Consider the following 11,457-nt stretch of genomic DNA (forward strand, 5'->3'; position numbering starts at 1 on the left):
AACAGCAACAACAACAACAACAACAACAAAAACAACAACAATGACAACAACAACAGCAACAACACCACCACCACCACCACCACCACCACCAACAACAACAACAACAACAATAACAACAACAACAACAACAACAACAACAAAATCTTTTGTCCCAAACAAGTTAGTGTAGGCTAGAGCTGAAACCTATAAGATCTTGTAACCAACTCATGGTTCGGGAAAATGGATAACAAGTTTTCACGTACCCCTTTCCATGGCTAGTTCTTTGGTGATACTCCAATCCTTGAGATTTCTCTTTATAGATTTCTCCTATGTCAAGTTCGGTCTACCCCGACCTTCCTTGACATTATTAGCACACTTTAGTTGTTTGCTATGCACTGGAGCTTCTGAAAGCCTACGATGAATATGCCCAAAACATCTCAGACGATATTGGACAAGGTTCTCTTCAATCACACAATACAAAGGACATAAAACATTAGCGCCATTCTAATTCTGGGAAATGCGACACAAAGAATCTCCACTACATCTCTACTAATTAAAGCACGAGTGTAGTGGATCAAACAAATCATAGCGAATCATACATATACATCAACACACCATATCCTCCACATGGTGTATCACATCATCTCGTCACAACACCTTAATTAGAAATCAAACCACACCAATTAGGAAATAAATCACGCGACATCATTTCATCACAAAACCTAAGTAGGAATGAACAACTAATTAGGAACCAAAATCATGCACAATCTCGCGGAACAAATGCATCAAACCCAAAACCATGCGTTGTTCGAAGACCTTTTGGAACACCTGTCGGCTCCCTTGGTCGGGGACTACGCGGACCTCTAAACTCCCTGCCCGACTTACTCATGCCTACCCCGCCGGCGGACCTCGCCACCCTTCGTCGGACTGGCTCACAGTGCCCACGGCCACTCGCGTCTGCAGTTCAGAACCATCACCACCTCTACTGCTCCTGCCACGTCCCAAGCCACATACATCGGCGGCCTGGCACAACCATCTTACCCAAAGTTACCAACTCATCTTCAGTCTTCTTTAATACTCCCTCCGTTCCAAAATTCTTGTCTTAGATTGGTCTAGATATGGATGTATCTAATACTAAAACTTGACTTGATACATCCGTATTTAGACAAATCTAAACAAGAATTTTGGGACGGAGGGAGTACTATATAAAGGCATACTTTTGTGTGACCCGAGGAGCAGAGGCTAAGTGTCAGTAAAGCATGCACGTATTCCTAGGACAATGGTGGTGGGGCACTCCGCTTCTCCATAAATAGAGCTTTCTCCTAGTTGAGCGGTCCTTCGTTCTACGTCATCTCTCGGTCGCCGGTGGCTTATGAAATGGCGTCTCTTGCAGCAGACGACATGCGAGAAACATGATCCGCTTTAGGTAGGATCCGCCACCGATTGTCCGATTTGTCCTACTATGATGCAACAGATCGGTGGAACTGCGTCCCTGGCAGTGGTGGAACTGCGTCGACTGATGCAACAGATCTTACGATCTGGGCTGTGGTGATGGGTGGTGGCTCTAGCGCCCGGGGCTTGATCAACAGTGTCATTGAGGCGATAGCAAGAGTTGTGTGATTCGTTGTCAGTCCTGGTCTGTGTGGTACCCTGGCCTCCAACGGTGCCCTTGTAGCAGATTGCAAGGGGGATGCACCGAATGGTTTTTGTGAGGAATTCTCCCCAGATCCGGTGGCAATTGCTAATGGCACGTATTGGCGACATTTCGGGATGCAGCCGGAAGCCTCTTTCGTGGGTTCTGGCAGCTCCCACTCCAACCGGTTTACTTCAGCGATGAGATGGAATCGACCGACGACAACCTGACGCAACGAGCATGATTGTCCAGTGGCAGCAGTGAGATTTCTAGCCCGGCTAATGTAGTTTTTGGGATCACGAAAAAATGGTGGCCACAACACATGATTGACTTTGATATAGTGGTGCTTCTCGAGTACAAACCCAATCTCGAGCTTCTGGATGAGAACCCTAGGTCTGATCAAGTTGTTATACCTGGTAATGGCCATGCTTTTTATTGTCACCTTGTTGAAGGCATTGTTCGGACATGATTGAACTCGTTCTTCAATATAAGAATCTGGATTCTAGCATCTGGTGGTTTGATCCGGCGACGGCATCGTTTGAGCATCGTTCCCTTCCTGGAGTTGTTTCCGTTGAAGAACCTCGTTGTTATTTTGGCGTCAATAGATGGTTGGTGTGGATATGATCGTTTACATAGTTTTGTCGATAGTTGTTTGATCTATTTTGTTTTGTTTTTTCTCGTTTAGGCATAACACTAGAGATGGTTTTGTAGTGTGCATCCTAACTATCAGACGTCGGGTGTGTGCTCATTATGTTTGTGTCCACTTGATGCTTTATTTTGAGTCAATAAAATCGACCCTTATAAAAAGAATTCGCTATAAATCGAATGTCAGTATTTTTAACATAGCAAATCAAACATTTTTTTACGACAAATTATGTTATCGTGAGGATGGCAATTTTCTTTTGTCTCCTTACCTTGTTAATTTTTTGTCTCCTTATCACGAGGATATTGCCATCCCCAAGATAACATAATTTGCCATTGCAAATGTTTGATTTGTCATGCTTAAAAAATCTAACACCACTTTTTCAACGTTCCCGTATAAAAAAAAATATAACTTATAGAAAAAATCACTCTATCCATCGAGGTGAGTTGTTGCTCTCTACGACCTGTCTTCTCTTACTGCATCCGCCAGATTTGGTCTGCTCTCCCTCACCCAGACCACCCTGGGCGCCGCTTGAATCGCCGTTGCGCTCAGTTGGTTGGTTACCCAGTCAGTTAGTTAGGTCGCGTCGGGTTCCAGGCGTGCTTGATTGATTGCTTCGGCGGTAAGACGCGGGAGGGCTTGGTTGACCGCTTGATTGATTGGTCGTCGTCCTATTGTAGACGAAATCATCTCAAGCTCTCGCCTTGACTTACAGGTAATTACCAAAATTTCCTTGCAAGCAGAATCTCCAGAATTAATTTGCTCTAGTTGGGTCGCTCAATCACTTAGCCGCAAAAAAAAAAGGGTCGCTTAATCACCTTAGGGAGGTTGATGCAGGGGGGTGAGTAGAATCGGGTTGTAGATCAGAAGACAAAGAGGCACACGAGCAAATCTCGGGGAAGCTGGCTGGATTGCTACTAACTGAACCTCTGGTATTTTCCATTACAAGGGGAAAGTAGTTCATCTACTACTCTGTTCTCCCCTCTAGTCACTAGGGGAGACTTACAAAATAAGGTTACAGAGAACTCTAGAAACTAGTACTCCCTCCGTTCCATAATGTAGTGCTTATAGATTTTTGCAAAAGTCAAACATTACAAACTGTGACCATATCTATAGAGAAAAGTAGGTACATCTAGAATACCAAATGCACATCATTGGATACACCGTGAGTTATATTTTCAGAATGTGCATGTTTGATATTGTAGATGTAGACAGTTTTCTCTATATACTTGGTCAAAGTTGGCAAAGTTTGACTTTCATAAAAATCTATAGGCACTACATTGTGGAATGGAGGGAGTATGAGAAAACTCTACAGAGTGTACAGTGCTGACTAGTAGATTAAAGAAACAGAAAACCAAAGGAACAGGTACTCCTCTTAGTTGAAGCTAGCTGCATCAGAGGTGATTTGTGTGCTTCTTCTACTAATCACCTTAGGGAGGTGATTGGCGGGCGTAAGATTTGACAATTTTTGTATAGATAGATTGAAAGACCTCACCTACCTTACACAAGAGAGCAAAGAAGCTATTATACTGTCAAGCAAACAGTTCGTTGACTTTTTCTATTTCAGAAACAGAAGAGTGCAAGATCGTTGTGATTTCGTAATTATACAAGAAAAAACAATCAATGGATCAGGGCAATCACGAATAATGCGCTTGCTCTTGTTTCAGGAGTACCTTGGCGTTTAATTGCAAATGCATCGCCGATCTACCTTCACACCAAGGGACCTGGAGTGCATGCTACGTAATGAAACGGCAGAGCCCAAGCCCCTGCCTCTGTCACTTCTGGAAAAAATCACAAATGGTTTCTCTGCGGAGCAGGAAATTGGGAGTGGTGGGTTTGCGGTGGTTTATAAGGTACAGTAGCTGCCCCAGTCTTGATCAAACTTAATCTGCAAACTGAAGTTGTTGCTGACAAGGCATATTCTCACTGTAGGAAAAGCTTGTGAGTACCACTGTGGCCGTGAAGAGGTTGACCAATACGCTTATGGATGAAAAGGAATTCCACCAAGAAGTTGAATGTCTCATGATGGTGAAACACAAAAATATAGTACGGTTTCTGGGATACTGTGCTGACAGACAAGGGAGTATGGAAAGGTGCAATGAAAAATTCATCATGGCTGACGTACACCAAAGGTTGCTCTGCTTCGAGTATCTTCCTCATGGGAGCCGTTATGAGTACATCACTGGTATGGGATCATGTGGCGCGCAGAGTTTTTCTTAACCTTTATTTTCATTGTTAAAGATCATATGCTTCAGTATCCCATATATAGTTTTCACCGTGTCGTATACTATCTATACTTTCCAATATTAAAGTTTTGAAGTATGTCAAATAATAGGAAACTTCCTTTATCCTTTCCCTTTCGTAGATACAACTCACAGACTTCAGTGGAGAGACCGTTTTCAAATTATCACAGGAATTTGTCAGGGGTTACACCATCTTCATCAGAATAATATTGTCCACTTAGATTTAAAGCCCGCAAATATATTATTGGATGCTAATATGGTACCAAAAATTGCTGATTTCGGTCTATCAAGGTGCTTTAAAGAAATGCAAAGCCGAGATCTTACAAGGAAAGGAGGAACGATGTAAGTTTGCTAATCCTATTGAAAATTAAAAAAAAATGATGCTATGACTTGTACTAACACATGCATTACCTTGCTGATTAACCAATCACATGGATATACAATTATGCAGTGGATATACGGCACCAGAATTTTTTGACCGTACTGAAATCAGATACCGCCATTCGTACCGGCTTGATATCTATAGTCTCGGAGTAATAATCATAGAGATACTCACCGGAAAGAAGGGGTATCATGATGTTGACAAGGTAAGCACAAATTAGGTCTTCTTTTGAAAATAAAAGTTGTACGTTCAAACCTTCTCTTTTAAGATGCAGCATATTATCACTCTATGCCAATTCTAGCAACAAATCCAGCACAGACTCTACATTTTAGCTAAAACACTTAGAGATTCTACAACATTATAAATATGAAAACTAGGATTTGAACCTCTGATATGGAACACACATAGAACTTTGCCACACTAAAGTGTGGTAGAATAACATCTGAAGCATTGTCATGTTGCGCCAATATTTAGCATTTGAAAATCCTACAGATTTTACGTTGAACCAGATTGAAATCATGATTTTAGCTGAAAAATTTAGTGCAACATGGAGTATTTTGAAAAACATTGTTCAATACTTGATTGGTAAGAATTAAATTGTCAATGACTGAATCTACCTTTCCTTTTTCCTGTTGCCTAATAAGGAGTATAATTTTGGTAACACATTGAAAGGAGGAAATGAAAAATTGGGTACACATGGATCAAGCAACATTTGTTTTTGACTGTCCGAGCATCAGGACATCATCGCGATTTACAAAAAAGGACAGCCCGGTGCATTTAGCCCCCGCTTGCGCAGGGTCCGGGGAAGGGTCTGACCACTTTGGGTCTATTGTGCATAGCCTTTCCCTTACAGAGAAATGAGCATGCCCCTATTCGTTTTGATGAATGAGATAATGCAAACTCACATGGCCATATATATGAGAAGGAATAAAATCCAGCTTACTTATGTGGGAGAGTGGCTATACAATCTCACCACCCTTGTCTAAGTTATCGCCAACCTAAACTTGGGTGCATATTTATTATTATTTGAATTTATACATATTTTCCTCTGATATGTGAGATGAAACAAGGGGCGGACCCTAGTTAAGTTCTTGGAAATTTTTTATTGTTAGTTTGAAGTCTTAATATATGTGGTTTTGCTTAAGCCGTAGACATCATGTATGAGGCTAGTATGTAGACGACATACTTTAATTTCACATTGAAAATATGGTGCTTCTTTTCACAACTCAGAAACTCAATATGTAGGTAGTCGAAAGTTGGAGTAAGATGTTGGACATATCACAGAGTGACGTACAGGTGGAACAGGTACGAGTATGTGCTGAGATAGGACTAGAGTGGACCGACTTCAACCCGGCGAATAGACCGGATACAAAACATATAATCAGTAGACTTGATGAAAGAGAAATTATGGACATATGTATCAAAACTAGCATGATTACTTCACAGAAGGAAAGATCTCTCCCGGGTTATCCACGACATCCCTCCCACAAAACTTATCTTGGGAGCTTGTCTACATCTCCATTTGCAATTTTGTTGCTTCGAGCTAGCAGATGAGGGGAAGTTTACTTAATTGGTTATTTGAACAGGTGAAAAATGCTTCAAATGAACTCCATAAAGATATGCCTAATGCTTCAGGAGAGACAAGCTCTGAGGTGGGTTCGCAGCTAAACATATCAGTAATTATTGATATATGATAAATTATATATATGGTTACGAAAATAGTTAACATTTGAAAGAATATTTGTATCATGCAAACAAAAATAGCAGCTAAACATATCTATTATCCCTTCATGATTGTTAACATTTGAAAGAATATTTTTATCATGCAAACAAAAATAGTGTTGTTAAATTTGCATGATTGTTATTAATAATATAAAATATAACACTGCATCCTTTGGTAAATAGACGACATCCTAGAAAACTTCCTCTGAAACCTCTCTAGCTATATTCCAGTGTTGGTTTCACGATTCATTTGAACCTATGTGTTTTTCATGGAGAGATATTTGAAACAATCAAATGTTGAACATATTTATGTTTCAAGCTTTTTGAAGACTCCAACTTTGCTCCTACCATAACATATTTAGTGCACTGGGCGAATCTGTGGAACGGATATGCACCCATGCCTCTACAACCGTCGGACGGAGAAGTGATGGCAAAGATCTATTGACCGCTAACATATTTACAGAATAAACCTTGTATTGCATTAAAATCAACCCCACCCTTCAGCTTGTTGGGCTTTTACCATGGAACCAAATTTTGGATACCAAACAAAGTTTCATGAAAATTCTGGATATGAAACTAAGTTTCATAAAGTTCAACATGAGATAAACCACCGGGTTGTTTTTCCGAAATGAGATCGACTGCAGGTTGATATTGGTAAAAACATAACCTTGCTTTCCAAGAATAGTAGCAGCCAAAGACCAAAAGAGCTAGAGTGTTGGTTGATTTCAATAAAATACTCTACAGCCCAACTAGTTCCCAAATATTGCACACCGCCTTTTCATCCAATGTCCCAAAAAACACAGGTGCATCCGGTGCATAAATTCGGCTGGTGCACTTGATGCGTTCTGTACCTCCTATAAGCTAAGAGAAATATTTAATTTGAGCCGTTCATTGATTAAGAGTACATTTGACAACTTAAACATTTTTTTTGCACAAGTACTTGTAAAATAGGAATGTTTCAAAAATGATTCTTTTTCTTGGTTTCTCTCTTTTCCGTACCACACATTCACAAGATGGCTCCCATATGTTCTGTACATACCTTAAATAATAGGACAGATTTTATTTTCATTTGTTCATGCACAATAATTTATATTTATGTGGTTAATTTGAAGTTGCACCTCAGAGCACAGGCTTTCTGGAGAAATGAAACAACTTTTCAAATAAATAAAATAATTCATGTGTTTTGTGAGCCTGTAAATTTTCATGGAAGAAAAATAAATGTTGCACCTTGTGTACAAAAAACAGTTTTAGGGCTTAACTTTTTTGTTTGTTTTAAGCATTGTTTTTTTTTCTTTTAGGTGCAAAATAGTTTGAATTTTCATGAATGTTTCGCAATCACACAACGAGCACAAATTTGTACATATGTAAAAAAGATTCTTTTTTGAACTGTCTATTCGTCCAGATGCATGTTCTTGGGAGCCATTTGGCTGCACCCATATTTTACATACATATCATGTAAGCATTTAAAATTATATTATATATTTAAATTGTGCGGAAAAATATACCGTATCATATGTACGCGCATTACAAATGACACTGTATTGTTGGTCTAAATTGCTAACATAATAATTCATGTAATTGTCAGCGGCTTAATCCGGGCATGTTGAAGAATGACATCATGCATGCTATTTGGTTGAGCTATCAACAGCTTAATCCAGACATCAAGCGATGCGTCAAATACTGCAGTATTTTTCCCAAAAGGTCCAAGTTAAATAAGGACGAGTTAGTTCACCTGTGGATAGCGCAAGGGTTTATAAAGACTAATTGTGCAACAGAGGACATGGAAGATGGAGCTGAGGGCTATGTTCAAGAGTTAGTGAGGAATAGTCTGGAAAGGAGATGTTCCCCGAGATGTTCGCCACCTTTTTGTTCAAAATTATGACGGAGAATTGATTGCGAAGAAGATCCTTGCATTGGAAAATTTACGCACTCTAATTATTTATGTGGTTGAAAAGGATACACCAGTGGAGGAAAAAGTCATTGAGAGTATATGCAATAGCCTGCCGAAATTGCGGGAACTCGCTGTTGCTTTCAGCCGGGAGCATCATCCAATCACACGACCCAGTAAGTTCTCGATCCCAGAATCCATTAGCCAGTTAAAGCACCTATGCTATCTTGCTTTCAGGACATTCAAATGCACTGTAATTTTACCAAGTGCGCTAGCTGAACTTCACCATATTCAGCTGCTAGATTTTGGTCATCATAGCCAAACTTCTGAATTTACTACTGATAACCTTACCAACCTGCGGTACATAATGTGCAAGAGTGTGAAATGTCCTAACATAGGAAGGTTGATCTCACTCCAAGCATTACCATGCAACACATTCACAGTAAGGAATGTACAGGGTTATGAGATAAAGCAACTGAGAGACCTAAACGACCTTCGTGGCAATCTGGTAATCAATGGCCTTGAAAATGTCAAAGGCAAGGAGGAAGCTCTTGAAGCCAATCTAGGTGCCAAGGAACGGATCACAGAACTGATGTTGGAATGGGATTATGATGATGATACAAGGTGCAGTCCAGAAGTTGAAGCAGAGGTACTTGAGGGCCTGTGCCCTCCTGCGAAACTTGAAACACTGATGATCGAGGGCTACAAAGGTTCGAGGTACCCAGAATGGATGGTGGATCAGCAGAACAGTGGCCCGACGGACCTGCAAAATCTTCACTTATATAAGTGGAGTCAATTGGGACCTGGTCCTGAACTTGAGGCTTTCCCTCATCTTTGTCGGCTAGTGCTTCAGAATTGCCGCTGGGACACATTACCCAGCAATATGGAACAACTCACATCGCTGAAGGCACTCACTATATCTACTTGTTGGAATATCTGGTCGCTTCCTACATTGCCCAGGTCTCTTGAATATTTTTATCTTAATTACTGCAATGATGAGTTCATAAAGTCTTGTGGAACAGTTGGACATCCAAATTGTCGAAAGCTGGAGCATGTTCGTCTTAAAGAAATTATGCGCTTGGCATGTAAGACTGTAGCCCCGATCGCCATTGTTCCTCCATTTTTTTTAATCTGTAACAATATGTCCCTAATATTTTTGATCTGCTACTACCTCTGCTTATGTATCTTCATCCATTTGCTACTCATTGATGTTTCAGGACAGGAAGGCACTGGAGGATGTCTGATGGTCTTTGCATCAATCAGTTACAAGGGGCATCGTAAGACAGTTGGTTCAAAAAACAAAAAAAAAACCCGCTGCTTTCGTGGATGATTCCCGTGCTACTATCTGGTGGGCGCTAAACTCATGATTTGGTAATGTGTGACGTGTTTGTTGCTTGGTAACACGGCTTGAACCTGTCAGCAGCAAGTAAATTCATTTGCGCTCAATCTGATCTAATATGTAACGTTTGGTTCAATCGGACTTTTGAATCTGATTTTTTGTAAACATAAGCAGGGCAGATAGTTGTTGCATTAGTTAGTTCCTTGAACGAACGAATGGTTTTCGAGTGACTTTCCTATTTCTTTTTCCTTCAAATAAACGAAATCCTCTTTATGGGAGGGGGTTAAATGAATGGACGGTCAAATCAAAGCCATTTGCACGTGCTAACAATATATGTTGTGCTGAAGGAATTTTGCAAGTGATCCTGTGAACACATTTAGACATGTAGTACTCCCTTCATCCTAAAATAAGTGTTTTATTTTCTTTTTTTTAAAAACTTTGGTTGCGGATGACTGCACGCATGCGATCATGGCCTCGGACGGAAGATCGCCTCGGGCGGGACCCCGCGGCTCGGGCATACAGTCTCCGATCGCGCCGATTCCGGATCCATTGTAAAGTTCACGGAGAGTCGAGGACCGTGGAAGCGGACGCCAGGACGACTGGGACCAAGGCCGCGTGCTGCGTCTTGCCAAACAGTGAAATACCCGCTCGTCACGCGGGACGGAGAACGGTCCACACGGGCCTACGAAGCTTCGGAAGGGTCCCCTTCTTTGCGAGAGAATTCGCAAACGTAGCCTCGACCTCTCCGTGAGGTTTGGGACGCTTTCGAGGAATTTTGAAAAAATATCTTGTGGCACGGCTACCGACGCATCCATGCGCACCACTGTTTGCATGCACGGGATCCCACGCGCCGTCCCGACGTCCTTTGCTCTACCGGTTGACCGAGTATTCTTCCCTCCCGTGCTCGGGGGTCCACCACATTGGGCCGAAGATTTGGGGACTTTCCGATCCAAACTTGGGCCTCACGCGGCCCCGGTTAGCGTGCCCTCATTTTCCCGCCCAAATTCCGGCGCGGGCGTACTTGCCCGGTGCCCGTGGTTGACATTTTGGCCCGGGGATTTCATGGGTCGGTTGCTTTTTGCGAGGGGCGTAGCCGACGCATACGGGCTCCGATGGAGGCATTCGAGGTGGCGTTGGAGAGCTCTCGAAAAGATGGGGTTCCCCCGGACTTGTGATTCTCGGGATCTAGACGTTTTTGCATTTAGGGATGACTTCTTACAACTATATAGACTTTGGGAATTTGGATTCATCCGGGAAAAATCAGGGCCAAATAAGGCCGTCTAGTAGGGTTACGGGCCCCGCAATTTCGGATCCGAAAACATTGTTTTCCCGCCCGTTTTTTCTCGCCCGGGGGTAATCCACACACATTATTTTGAAATTGTTCACAAATTTTGGGACCATTTTCAAACATATAAATTTGTGTTTATATTTAATGGTCTTAAATAGTTGCTATGGGCCCTGTTTAAATGTTGTCAGGGTCATTTTGCTAAGGTGATGTTGTTTTCCTTAACATAATTACTTAGCGATTATTTTCAATATTACCAACATTTTCGTTTCAGGGTTTGAAGATATAGTTTTTTACTTGCAATTTAATTAAAATTGAAATCTAATTTTGGGACAACTGGCAA

At 41.4% G+C, this 11,457-nt stretch overlaps 1 pseudogene; it reads left to right on the plus strand.

The window, feature by feature from the left end:
* The first annotated feature begins 3,946 nt into the window (after nucleotides 1-3,946).
* Nucleotides 3,947-9,789, plus strand: LOC119298672 (annotated as a pseudogene).
* Nucleotides 9,790-11,457: the final 1,668 nt, after the last annotated feature.

The sequence above is a fragment of the Triticum dicoccoides genome, chromosome 1B (assembly GCF_002162155.2).
Source record: "Triticum dicoccoides isolate Atlit2015 ecotype Zavitan chromosome 1B, WEW_v2.0, whole genome shotgun sequence".
Classification (NCBI taxonomy): Eukaryota; Viridiplantae; Streptophyta; class Magnoliopsida; order Poales; family Poaceae; genus Triticum; species Triticum dicoccoides.